Source organism: Nothoprocta perdicaria, unplaced genomic scaffold (genome assembly GCF_003342845.1).
Source record: "Nothoprocta perdicaria isolate Ctin4 unplaced genomic scaffold, notPer1 scaffold_240, whole genome shotgun sequence".
Taxonomy (NCBI): Eukaryota; Metazoa; Chordata; class Aves; order Tinamiformes; family Tinamidae; genus Nothoprocta; species Nothoprocta perdicaria.
Genome location: NW_020455467.1, coordinates 25,114 through 39,444, shown reverse-complemented (window position 1 = coordinate 39,444; position 14,331 = coordinate 25,114). Strand labels below are relative to the sequence as shown.

Here is a 14,331-nt window from a genome sequence, read left to right as displayed (position 1 = left end):
GGGTTCCTTTCTCTTGGAACATAAAGTCTCGTTCGTACAACAGTGTTTCTTAGAGTGCTCATCCAGGAGGTGACTAAGCTTCACTTACTCTCTATCTATAAAGAGTACAGAGCCCGATACTTCCCTGTTTTCTTCTGCTCAGAGAGGCAGCTTCTCTTCCCAACTAGCCAGCAAACTGGGCTGCTTAACTGCTCTGTGCTGCTTAATGAAGCTGGAGGCTCAATAACTTCCAATCACAGATAATTGCTGATAAAACTAGTTTTGGTTCCACTTGAAAAGGCATCATTAGAAAGTACTTTGACTATCCAGGGGTATTTTAGTTTATGTGAATGTACAGGGTATCCAGGCCCATAGACTGAAATGGTTTCTGAAAAGGTATCCAATACCATATTTTTAGTAAAAATTACTTCAGTGGTATGTAACTTGCCTTGGACTTCTTCCAGTGAGGGGGCATGATGAATATCCCTGATGATTCCCTGAGGAATCCAGGACCCTGAGTTAAAATCTGTTTACGCATTTCTCTCCTAACCAATTGAATAAACAATACAGCTAATGGTGTAGGATTCCCCTTTCAGGTCTCAGCCAGCCGTGTGGGAGCCGTCCTCAGTCTCTGGTCTTTCGCTGGCCTGGTGACTCTTGGTTGCTTTGTTTTGTGGAGCTTTTGCTCTGCAGTGGAGCAGCTTCAGGCATCAGATAGAGTGTTCCCTGTCCTAGAGCTGCTCTGTGTGACACATTCAATAGCAGCAGGGGGGGAAGGTTTGGAGGATGATACCTTCTTCTGTGAGGAAAAAATGGAAACTCCACAGAGATGGACATAAGCTCTGTATATAGTACCTAATGGAAGTGATGGGGGTAAGCATCCCTTCAGAGAAACCACAAATAGAGTTCTAGCTGAGACTGAGATACCTAAGGAAATTCTACAGTTAATTGCAGCTGAATTCAGGCTTACAGTTTTAGACTTAGGCACCTGATCTTAGGATCTGATTTTCAGTGTTTTTTCAAGTCTCTCTATGTAAAAGATGATCACATTAATTCTTATCTTCAGAATTGGTACTTGATTAAATATATTAAAAACTGCATTGCTTATGTTGTGATACTGGAGTAGATACCAGAATAGAAGGCAGATTCAATTCAGCGTGCGCTCTGCTTTTGCATGTCATTTTTGAAATGTAATTCTGAATGGAAATATAAATCACATTTTATAAAATGATGAAAAAATGAATTTAAGAATGTAATGTGCTTCCCGTTACCTATACTCTGTGATATTGCTGATCTATTGCTATGGAAATGGGCACTGTGGGCTTCTTGGAGAGTTCATGTATTCCACAAATAATCCTTCCAAATCTTGCAGAAGCCAGTGACCACTTCAGCTTTCCAGTGCCGTGTGTAAGATATCCAAGAAAGACATACTAAACTACTTCTCTTCTTTCCACAGGCTGTTTTTCTGGGGACAATGACCACTTTCTGGCAATTCATCAGCTAAAGACCGGGAAACCTATGTTTATTTATCACCATGTGCAAAGTTTGGAAAAAAGTCTGGACACAGATAGTTACAAGAATTCCAAGCAGAAGTTTCATTCTTCTTCCCACACCAAAATAAGACAGCTGCACCCTGCAGTAATTGTTAAATCAGCATTCCCCAGACCTGCTTACGACCCGTCATCCCTCAATCTGTTAGCTATGACTGGCCAAGATCCGGAAGTGGAAAATCTCCCCATCCCTGCAACTAACATAATTGTTGTGGTAAGTGGCTTTTTCTATGTGCTGGTATTTTTATGAATAAATATACCTACAAACAGAGATAAAGATTTTAATGTGGAATATCTGAAATTCACATTGCACTGGCTGGCATCTGAATCTTGTAGCTCTACTTCCCATTGGAGCAGAGTCCCTGTTCATGTAACTTTTACCATGATCAACCTGCAGTCCAGTCTAACAATGCAGGATACAGCTTCTCTCTGGGTTGAAACCCCTTATCTTTGCCTCAAAGATACCTTTGCCTTTACTCCTCTTGTCTTGACTGGTATATGTACTGCTTTTACTGAATGGGTTTTAAACTTACTCTGCACAGAGCACAAGAAGCTGTGCCTCAGGGAACAGTCTTACAGAGACAGGGAGATTTTAAAAGGGTGACCCAAAGGTCTTCCTTCCACTTCCATTTCTCCTGTGTTCCATCATTATTCTTATGCAGCTGTTTGAAGACAAAAAAGGAAGGAGAACTGGGGTTCGGTTGATGTGAGCCATATGTGCTCTTTCTGGGAGATGCAGCCTGGGAGACCTTCCTTGTTCTGTCACCTACGTGAGGCGAACTTGCTCATTCTCAGCAGAGTGATGGCAATAGTCCCTCCTGCCAGGACAGGGGGCATTTGCCAGGTTCACGCTGCCCACAGGAGCACAGAGTACACAGGGCAGGCTCTACATTCCATGCGTGTCCTTCTGCCTCGTTCCAGGACTCTGTAGGGCTGCTGGGTTATGGAGGACTGCAGGTGGTTTATCCTTCTCCATCCTAAAGGGAAGGACAGTTCCCTTTCACAAGGCTCATCCACTCATTAGGGTGAACTAATTCAGGTTAACTTGAAACCATGTGACTAACTACAATCACCACTCATTTACCTAATTCTCTATAAACAAAAGATGCTAGATTGGAAAAGAATAGCCTTTGCAAGCAGAGACTGGAGTCAGAGTGTGTGGCACTGGGGCACGTTAGTACACAAAGTGTTGCAGAATAGGCAGTTCCTCAGACCCTCAGTACCTCGATGGGGCTGTGCTGATGAATCCACCACGTAGCTGCTTGCAGGCCACTGAGGTAGCTGCAGTGCAATAAGGGCTAGAGACAGGGATAAGAATACAGGGCGGGGGGGACTAGATGATCAGTATAACCAGCAGACTAGATTGAGCAGTATGCAAGTTTGCTACCGTAAAAGATATGAGTGCAGAAAAGGGGTCTGACAACGTTGCTTTGTTGAGGACATGTCAGCTAAGGACGTGTCAATGCAGCCCCAACACAGCATGTGAGGGTATGTTTATAGCCCAAGCCAACCTCAGCCAGCAGGGCTCTAGTAAAGCCTACCTGCAAACCAAAAGTACCCGCTTTCTCTCTCCAGAGTAGATACTGTTTCACCTTCTGTGAAAGTGAAATCTCTCTGTCAGTGCTTTTAAAGGTAGAAGTGCATGAAATTCTGCATATGCATTTTCATTAAATGACTCTGTGACCTTTGCACATTTTTTCCTAAAGCCACAGTCCTCCACTTTGAATGGCAGAACCTTGCAGAATATTCTTGGGGTACTCTGGTTTGGCTGGCTCTGTGCCTGCATTAAAACTTAATTTCAATTGGCAGTCACATAAAAACAGATCTATTAAATCTACATTAAGTTCTCATTAAGTGACCACAGTCTGAAGCTTCTCTACTGCATTTCCATGATGGAAGAATCTGCTGCTGCTCAGAGGCCTTCAGTTCTGGCTGAGGACCTTATGTGATCTAGTGTCCGGCCTCGGCAGCGTGAGCTGAGTGTGGCACGAAGCTGCTGGGTGGGATCCTCAGCTCTCTCTGGGCTTGTCCAAGGACAGCATTTTTGATTTGGTTTTAATGTCATCTTTTTATAAAAAGCCTTTCGGAAAGCATATGGTTTAATGCGCTTTTAATGCAAAGTGCTGAGGGAGTTGAACAGCTCAGTGGACTAATTCCCCAATACAAATTGCTGAAAGTGCCTTCGTCCAAAGGGCACCTGTCCCACAGCAGGGCAGCTGCCCTTACCCAAGCCTAGCTCTGCTCGGGCCAGGCCTTGGCACTTCTGCTTTTTCTCCTCCCTCAGGAATTCCCTGTTATTAGATTGTAATGTTAATGTCATTGCAAAGGGGGTCTGTTTTGGTTTGAATGCAAGTATGTTTTCCCTCTCTATTCAGACCTAATGCCTGCTGCTTGTTGCTTCTTTCTCACGCTGATCATTTGGGGCAAGTGAGAGCGTTTGCTCTTTTGCCCCGGCTGACCCTTCTTGTTCCAGCCTTTAGCAATGCTGTTGGTTGTTCAACATGAAAGGGCAATTGCTAGTGTTAATGCTTTCTGTAATCCAGTTATGTGCCTAGTGCACACTGTGATTTACTATGAAAGCCTGCAAAAGAGGTTTTTTTTTTTTTTTTTTTTTAAATAAATCAGTGCTATGCTGTGCAGCTCTGCAGAGGGGAGGAAACCAAATTCAATCTAATTTTAGTGACTTGAGGCCTATTTGCTTTATGATGGGGGTGGAGAGGTTGGGTAAATGGATGCCTAATGTATAACAATTGCAAGGTTACATTTTGTGTTAAGGACTAGATGATCTAACAAGCTAAACATTGCCAATGTACCAAGAGTTCTGGGAAGACAAGAACTGTGTAGGTATAATTCTGTTTTGTGATTCTTTCTGCAAAGAACAATCTTACTGAACCTGGGGAAGTTGTAGCACTTGTTTCCCAAAGAGAGAAAGAAGCGATTTCTTCCTGGGCACTAAATTTTATAAAACTGAAGGCTTTCCACCACATTGCCCCTGATTAGGTGCTTGCCTTTTTCTTCTCTTTTCTCTTTTCTTTTTTCTTTTTCTTTTCCTTGTGGTTCAATGCTCATTGTTGGGAGAGTTACTATCCAGAGCTCGTAGAGGCATTTTGACTGCTGTACAATGCTGCACTGTTTAGCCATATATTCTCTTTAGCTGTCTGTCAAAATGACATGAGGCCAATTCATCTAAAAATCATTTGATTAACATAGAGAATTACTTTTTAGTTTTTTTCCTATTTGTAGGGGTTTATTTTGGACCTTAGAAACTATATACACATTAAACTCATTAAGAGAGCTAGTAGTGAAATTAACAGTTTCAGAAATTAACAGTCCCAGAGCTATACAGTAGTCTGAGATTGAGCAGATCTGTGTAATTTTGTTTTTCACCAATGTAACTGAACTGAGGTAATTTAATTAGATTTTTTTTCTTGGCTACTGAAATGCACAGACAAACACACAAAGCTTCCTTTTGCCTTTTCCATGGCTTTTTGTGTAAACCTAAATTCCTCCAAGCTGAAGCTTTCTGCCATACCACTATGTCCATTTTGTCATCAGTGTTTGAGCCTTCTATACTAAAGCAAATTGAAAATAGGAAGAGCTGCAGGTTGCTAGCGTTTTAAGGTGGGATTCAGTGGAAAAAATAAATCACATAAATATTTCTTTCTACGGGTAGCCTGCACATGTGAGTTAGTTATTCAAGCTTCAGTACAGGCAGTGGAGTCAATATCTAGTTAACAGGATCTGCAAAGCCTAGAGAGTTATTAAATTCACTGGACGCTCGGATTATGTCTTTACAAATAAATGAGCAGTGCTGAGGAGTGTTTTCAGGCACTAGAACTTGATCATCTATTAAATTGTTGACTTTGAGTCTTTGTAGAGTCTTTGACATAGTTTTGGATCAGGTTGACTAGCACTTCCCTGAACAATTTTTGCATAATTAGAGAGCACATATAGGTCAGGGACCATTTCCAGTAGTCAAACTGCATGATATTATCCCCTGTTGCAGATTCCAGAATCTAATAGTATGGCCACAAGCCACTTCCATGTCAGTTCAGTCAGTGCCAAAGACCAGGCCTGGACACACTTAATTCACAAGTATGACATAGCCTTGACTTCTGGCTCATGCGAGCTGAATATTGTAAGATGAGCTGGCCTGACAGAGAAGACTTCCTCTCACGACAGCGGGTACACAGACATCTCGTGTACACTTCTGTCCATCTATGTGTATATATTCATGGGTGTGCATGTATATAAATATATACAGAGCTGGAGGTTTATTTCTGTGTGTTTGCTTGCATATGCATATAGCTGTAGTGCCCTCTTTATCTGGAGCTGATTCCAGCTGACTCACAGATATTTTCTTGAGATAATGTGGAAATCTTCTCATCAAATCATAGCTCAGGTAGGTAGGGCTGCTTCTAGGTGGCTTTGGGTAGCTGAAATCCTTCCAGTCGTGAGCTGCTTTCACACTTACATCAAGTTCATCCCACAAGTACCTCTACATCCTCTTGTCTGACTTCCCTGGCTTTACATACTTGGTTTAGAGAAGATGCAGTTCTTGCTTGCTCATTGATAGAGCCTTACACATACATGTTTCTCCCTCCATCAGCTCCCCATTTCCTGCTGCATCAGGTTTAAGTATCAGTATCAAGGTCCAGATCTAATTCAGATGCCGAGGTGGGATGGATGATGGTTAGGTAATCTTCTTAGTAAGGAGCAAGCAGAATTTCTGAAAGCAAGTGGTAAATTATCATTATCTGCTCTCCCTCATCTGATGTTTAACAACTTATGCTGCATTTGGTACTCTAGTACCAAATATACTCTGTTGGACACTCTAATTCATAATAAGTACCCTAAGGCCACTCCATCTGTAGGCCTTGTGAAGAGGTGATCAGAATGTTTCTGAAAGTGTATTAAAATACAAAATATGGCAAAAATATGTTGTTACTCAGGACAGCAAGTATTCTCCAAGCTGGCAGGTCAGCCAGTACTGGGGAAAAGAGCCAAGCTAAGTGCCTGTGAAACGTAACAGAAAGTCAAATGTCATTTTTTGCCACTTAGCATATGAGGCCTGTTATCACTAGACTAAGAGAAGGCCTGGCACTGGGCCAAGCAGAGGAGGTATAAATAGGAAATCATATCTCTGCAGTGACTCCTCAAAGGAGCTTTTGGAGGAGTCAGATCTCCAAATGCAGCAAGGTATCAACTGTGTCCTTCTTTGTTTCCAGGTCATGGGCTTGTCTGAAGCTTGAAACAACAGAAGGCAAATTCTGCACTGATAGACAATGAAGTTTTAAGACCTTATTATAACTACAGTTCTGAATTGCTAACAAGCTCTGCACGTTAGTCACACATTACAACAATTCCCCTAGCAAGATTGTTGATCATTATTATGTCCTTTGACATCTTATATCACACCACCAAACACTTTTGGTCATGCCAGATCTTCACAGTATTTGGCTCTTAAATCCAAGTCCACTTTCTAATAAAAGACTGATGCTCTCTATGATCTTAGCCTTTTCTTAAGTAGTTATACTAGACATAACATCTCTGCAGCAAGACTTGCAAATGGATCTAGTAGCCTGCAGCTCTGTCATTCTGGATTTTGTTTGCACAAAGAAGTTTGGAGTGTCTGCATAGTTGGCCTCATTTGCTTTCTGCTTCCTTCTGTGCACTTCAGCAGGGATAATTGAATGCTGAACCATTACCATGATATTGTGTTTGCTGTCAGTCTTTAGAAGTTGGCAGAAAAGATGGCATTAGGTTGGAACGTGCATTGAAACCTCCTCAAAGCACATTTATTTTTATTTTTGTCATCTGACTTGCAAAATGTTAATAGAATATTAGGGGGTTTTGGGAACCTGGTGCTTTAATCACTCTGCTTAGCACTGGAAGCTTGTGAAGCAGCTTCTACAAATAATTCGGGATTATTTTCTATGTCATTCAGTGGGACACTCAATTTGAACCTAGTCCTATCTCTTCGAACTCCCAATTCTTCTTGGAGTCACGCTTTTCCTTCATTTTTCCTGCATTTTTATTAGTGAAAGGAAAATGTTTCTTGAAGTCATTTAGTCTTCTGCATAGTTTAAATGAAAACTGGATTTTGGAAGCAGATCTGTTAAATTTTAACCTTTTGTTTAAAAACATACCATTGAGAGTTAACATTGGGCAGTTCCTCTGTAAGTAGGGGATATCTCAGTGCCAACCGTTCTATACTTCCTCTTCCAGCTGTATGTTCCTCTAATCAGCCAGTCCCAGCTATAAAATAGATACCTGTGTGTAGAGGAAAGGAATCTGCCTCTGCTTTTTCTTTTCCTTTTTTTCAAGTGTATTTTCTTTCCTTCTCCCATGAAAGACTTAATTAATTCAGAAAATATATTTTGGCAAAGCAGAAAGTCTCCATGAAATTGGATTGAATTCAGAAACAACTGCAGCCAAATCTAAGATCGTTATTTTTGCTCCAGCATTTCCAGGAAGTTTGGGTTTCTCAGAGACACGAGTATGGGACCTGGCTCAAAGCCTGACTCTGAAGGAGGCAGAAGAGGAAACTGAACCTGAGTCTTTCCTATTTCTCATGACTTGCTAAAGGATATAGAGTGAAAATCTGTTCATCTATACAAAGATGAATGCATTGTTTTTGCCAACTGAAAATTCAAAGAGGTGCTGATCTTTGGCTGATCCAGTGTAAATTTCATGCATGTGTTTTAGCTGGGACTGTGAAATAGGAAAAAAATGAAACAGAGACAGTCCCTTCACCACTTCCCGGTACTCCCACAGCCCTCTGACTGCAATTGATTTCTGTGCCATTTATGTGCCTTGCTGTGCTGAATTCCAGGAAGGAAGACCCCAGAATTCAGACAGTGGTGGATTTTCTGTCCCTGGCCTTTGCTTTTGCTCCCTTGGGACACCCAAAAGCTACATTTCAGTTGTTATGGGGAAACCCTTTGCTTGGTTGAGCACTTCACTCTCTGAGGTAGCATTGCACCCCGTGCAAGCTGGAGGTCCCTGGAGCCCACAGCCCTGAACAGTACAGACAGGTTTGTATTGCTGCAGGAGCCCTGGAGATTGCTACACTATGATCTATGTTCTGCCCTCTTAAAAGAGACCTGAAACTTAATACTGCCTGATTTTGGCTGAGGAAAGGGAAGAGCTTCCTGCCACATACAGTTCCAGTTACCATCCCTGAAAACACAGGGATTTGAGAGACAAAATTATAAACAAACAAAATGGTCCTGCTGGGGTCGGGAGACTGACCAACAACCACATTGATTCCTCCCTACAATAACTGTACTGATTCCTCCCTAAAATAGCGCCATGCTCTGCATTGATGGTGTTCAGGAATGGAGTGAAGAAGATCACGCTGTTGGTTCATTTTGTTTTATTTTTCTCTTAATAGTTTGTTCTTGGAGAATTATTTTTGTAACTTTTACAAGGCAGATAAAGGGGACTCAGATAGAAAGACAGCATGAGTTTCCTTATCAGTCAGTGTTTTGTTGGAGCTGGCAGTTCAGCCTATGGAATAATCCCTTTGGTTCTTCTGACATAGCTGTTAGGAAAAGTGACAGCTTTTCAAAATTTCCTCAGCGTCTCGAAATGTGTGTGTGTTATGTAACAGTTTAATGTCAATATTGCGTTTTAAAATTAAGACACTTTAGTGTCTTAATTAAGATTAAGACACTTTAGACACTTTTAATCAAAAATGAACATTGGATTCTGAAAGACTATAAATATACTGGGAGAACCTAGATCTTGGAGGAGTTTGAAAGAGGTGACTGTCAAATGCAAATGTTTTTTTTTTCTTTTTTTTTGTTCTTTTTCAAGCACCTCAGACTTGAGATGGTTAATGCAAAGGGGAAAACCTTAGGGAAGTAGGCAGAGAGATATCAAATCTTCTTTCTTTATTTATTTTTCTTCCTCCTCCCTAAAAGCACTTAAGCAATATTTTATTGTCCTTCTTTTGAAGGTCATTTATGATTGGAAGTTAGTAATGAAGCTAATTCTTATTGGGCTGTCCATCACAATGAAGTAATCAAAAATATTTTATATATAATTCTTTGAGTGCAATATATGATAGAACCATGTTAGAATGTGTTGGCAGTAAACATATAGAATTGCAATAATGTAGTATACTGGAGAGTGCAGGAAAGTGGTTGACAGCAAATGTTGTATTTTTGTTTATTTAAACAGGTTCACATTTTCAGCTCATGATCATGTTGGGGATCATATTAGAATGTCTATTTTATACACATTTAACTAAAAGTAAACATTTTATTTGATAATGGTCGTTGTGTAATACACTGTAGCACAGAAATCGATGAGTGTAAATCACGATTTTTGCATTTACAGTGTGCTAAGGTTTGTTTTGTTTGATTCACACAGTGTCATTAATTAAATATCTTTTTGTTTTTGCCTGTTTTCCTGTTCCCGTCAGCATAAGGTGGCGTGTTAGAACAAGAGGTTATCCTTTTGCTGGGACTAATTGTACTAGTAATGTTGTTTGCATTTTTCAAAACACACCAACAGAAACAGTGATGACTTCTGTTACAATCCCATAGTGCTCTGGCAACATTTATATATTCCTGCAAATTGTTGCCATTATGCTTTCTTTCTGCAGTACTTAATGTATTGGCCAATTAAGAACATGGTTCTGGAAGCTAATAATTACAAATAGATCTGGTATTTCAATTTAGAGTAATGAAAATGACACTATAATAGATTGATTTCAGGTATCCTACCGTAATTTTGTAGACATACAATATTCTCATCTGACGGGCCATTAAAACGTAAGTATTTTGGGCTGGAGAAGAATCTCTGGAATGATGCTGCAGGATGCTATGGCTCTGCCTAATTACCCAGAATAAAAATACATGCAGGCAATAGAAATGAATTGACAAATTGCTAGGAACACCTCTCTGACATACAGTATACATACTTTTGTGGCTGGAATGAGTGACTGTTGTCTGGAATTAAATGAAAAAGGAAATTTGCAAATTTAAAATGCCACCCAGCTTATGAAACAGGAAGAAAACTATTAAAAGTTGATCAAGTAAATACAAGAAAAGGCAATAACTAAACCATCTAGAAGTAGGCAATATGATGATAATTAAATAGATATTTAGTGTATAGATCTCAAAATCAAAAACTTGTTTGTAGCTTTAATTTTTAAATATGCTTCCTAGGGAACTATCTGAAAATTGATATAACCTATAATGAAATAACCATAATGTGAAACTCACAGTAATGAAAGAATTAAAGAACCATATGGATGCATTAAGTAGAATAAGAAATGTGCCATGCACAAAAATAGGACAGGCATAAAACATTTATGATGTCCCTTCTCATCAGTTTTTGACTCTTTGAGTCTTAATTGAGAGCCAGGGTGGCTGGATATTAGAAAAACCAGATTTGGTAGTCAGATAGCAGGCAACTTTCATTAAAGCTTTAATTAATTTTAGAACGCTGAGGGCTCGACAAATTAAAAATGCTTGAGGAGCACTGCAGCTTTAGTTGAGGATTTTTTTATTTTAATTACTGTTTTTCTCTGGTCAATGCAATTATTCATATTCTGCTTCAACTTGCTTAGAAGGTATGGTGAAAAAATGTTGTGTTTGGTGTCCAGCCCACATAACTTCAAACAGTAGAGTGAGGAAGGAAAGAAGGTGATTGTTCTGATGACTGTGAATGAGTTTTTTTCCATTTTCAAAAGCAGAGATTTAGAGAACAACTCATGTTGGGCAGTTCATCTTATATGGTCACAGTTGTTCGTGCCCCTAGAGACAAACACTGCAGAAAATATCTTTATCTTTTCACTTTTCTTGTTTATAAATATGTTAGTTTAAACTTTTCTTATCACTTGAATAAATTCCTTCCTGAAATCTAATTGTATTAAAAAAATCCTACACTCTTGGCAGTTGTAACCCTGGTGTAAACCCTGTTTTTACCATGGTTTTCCAACCCTGTTCTAAAATGGGGGCCCCAAATGTATGCTGAAATTAATATGAGGCTTAAGCTACAAGTTTACACTGTCAAAGCGTTGCGTGTCTACACTGAAGTTGCTTCAAGAAAACAGAGTTGCTTCAAGAAAACATAAATAGGTAGATTTACTTTACTGACTTAAAAAAATAAAAGAATTGGTCGAAGAACAATATTATTCAATATAGGTTTCACACAGAATCCCAGAATGGTTGGGGTTGGAAGGGCCCTCTCGAGATCACCTAGTCCAACCCCCTGCTCCAGCAGGGACACCCAGAGCACGGGGCACAGGGCGGCATCCAGGCGGGTTTGGAAGATCTCCAGAGAAGGAGACTCCACAGCCTCCCTGGGCAGCCTGTGCCAGGGCTCGGGCACCCTCACAGTGAAGAAGTTCTTCCTCATGTAGAGATGGAACTGCCTGTGTTGCAACTTGTACCCATTGCCCCTTGTCCTGTCACTGGCCACAGCTGAGAAGAGGATTATTCATATCTTGGAGGCAGTGACATATATACTGATAAAAAGTAGAGAGACGGTTTCTTTACTTTCAGGGATCATATTTATCCCTGTCCAGATATTAGAGTGGGGCATTTTTTATAATTAATTCTCCCTTACTCATAGTGATGGACTAAGTATGTGGCAGAAAGCTGCAGTGTTGTGGATAGTGGAAAAATCCTGATAACGTAATATAATGACAGATGACATGAGAATGTATGAAAAAGACATAGCAAGGCTATGAGGTCCCTGCAGCAGACAGACTTAGCTCACATCTGCAGGGCTTGATAGCTAAGGCGAAGCCTGAGCCTGAGAGAGCCATCTCTAACCTGAAGGGCCCCTTGAGTTCCCTCGAGTCCACTGTCTTTCAGTGGAATAGCAAAAATGCTCTGCCTCACAGCTGGAGGCTTTCGCAGGGCCAGTGAAAAGTTCATTAGGTGCCTTGTTTGTGCCTTGTTTGTGCCTTGTTTGTGCCTTGTTTGACTCGTGTGCTGCCGGTTGACTCCATCAACTGCTGCCTTCATCAGCTGTATGAGCAGCCCTAGAATCTCCTTTCATTAAAGTTAGGATACTTTAAAGGAAGAAAGCCGTATGCTTTTGGTAGCTGTGCATTCAGGTCTGCAACCTGAATCAACCACTGAAGCAATTAAATACCTCAGAAATACAGAAATACTTCAGAAATTCAAATACGCTTGAAAAGACTGTACAATCACCCTGGTCCCCGTAACTTGTGCATTGCCAATGCCAATGATCCCCATTTGCTGGACATGGCTGCATGTCTGGCAAAAGCTGTTCCCTTTTCCTCATGTCTTAATGTGTTTATAACTCTCTCCATTTACGGTTCTGCTGCTTTGATCTCTCTTTGGCCATGTTATTACAATCATAGTTTCTTCAGATCTTTATAAAAAGAGAGGGACTATCTTCTATACTATCTTATAGTAAGTAACAAGCTACAATATTGTAACTTTTCTTGGTTTTCCTTCTTTTACACATCAGCTATCTGAGATTCTCACAGAACTCTACATAGCAGTGAATTTTTGTGTTATTGGGAAAAAGCATGTGAAGAAAATGCTATAAAGTAAAAATACAGAGAGGTACTTCTGTACAAGGGGATTAAACCCCACTGTTGGATAGGTAATTCAGGTACTTTATCTAGTGAAATGAGGAGACAAATTGTTTTTCAGTGATACCAGATGACTTACATAAAGTGAAAGGAATAAATAAAAAAGGAGTGCAGTGAATCTAACATGCTCCAATAATCTCTGTTTAGAAAAACTGCCTATTTATCCAAAGAAGCTTTTTAAAAAATTCTCCATGTGTAATCAAGAGTCATTTAGACAAAATCAGTAATGTCAACCAGACAATAGTTTCAGCCAAATTTGCACTAAACTGCTTCTGTGTTATTCATTGTTTTTTGAACTGTATTTTCTACTGGGATTTTTTTTATTATGCTATTGATGTGAATTGATGTGAAATTTTTGAGAAGGAGTCTTAAATACTTGGTATGTTTTATGTTGCACAGTATAAAACCCATATTTGTCCCCATTTAATCAGGCATGTAACACATTCAAAACCACTGATTCAGAAGGACATTGCAACAGTTTTTAGACATTCTTTCTTTTTTTAGCTTTTTCTGTTATTGCGAACCATTTGGTGCTTATCATACAGCATTCTCTATCCATTTTATCCTTCTCTTTCCTCATTTTATTGGCTTTGCTGCAGTTTTTGCCTCAAACATGTCTGTAGTCCATCCATTCCCTGCTGATTCTGCTCTTCCAGCTATCCCCCCTCTAACTCTGCTGTCTGCAAATCATATAAATCCTTAATCCTTTCATCATCTACACATTGTCTTTTCTCTCTTAGATATGTGTGTCTGAGTTTCCTGATATAACAGGGCAAATATCAAATCCTATCCAAAAATCCTTCATCGTTCATTCAAACTTGGGACAATACTTCAAATAGCCCATTCATCCTCCTAGACCATGACCCCACCTAACAGGTGGAAGTCAAGCTCTGCTCTTCTCTTTGGAGTCAGCCCTTCCCTGCGCTTCTCTCTCCTACTTCCTCTTTCTTCTCATGCTCTTCCCCGGCCTCCCTTTTCTGTCTCCTCAGTATTACACCTTTCCCAGACTGCTACTAAGGTCTTGACATGCTTTCTTTCTTTTTTTTTTTTTTAGTCACCTTCACCTTGTTTTTCTTTTCTTCCCCTTCGTCATCTGCTCCTTCCTTTGATCTTACAGAGTCTTACAGAGATTTATTGATTACTTCTCCATTTTAAAAATAATTTTCCCAGCCCTCACTTTTTTGGCCAATTTTCGCCTTTGCTACGCAGCCTCTT

General features: G+C 40.1%; 1 long non-coding RNA gene across 1 annotated transcript in view; it reads left to right on the top strand.

Annotated features, from left to right (window-relative positions):
* The first annotated feature begins 1,438 nt into the window (after positions 1-1,438).
* Positions 1,439-14,331, top strand: part of LOC112947670 — a 13,191-nt gene continuing 298 nt past the window's right edge. The window contains exon 1 of the long non-coding RNA XR_003249453.1: positions 1,439-1,743. This is a non-coding gene — a long non-coding RNA (uncharacterized LOC112947670). The remainder of the gene's footprint in view (positions 1,744-14,331) is intronic.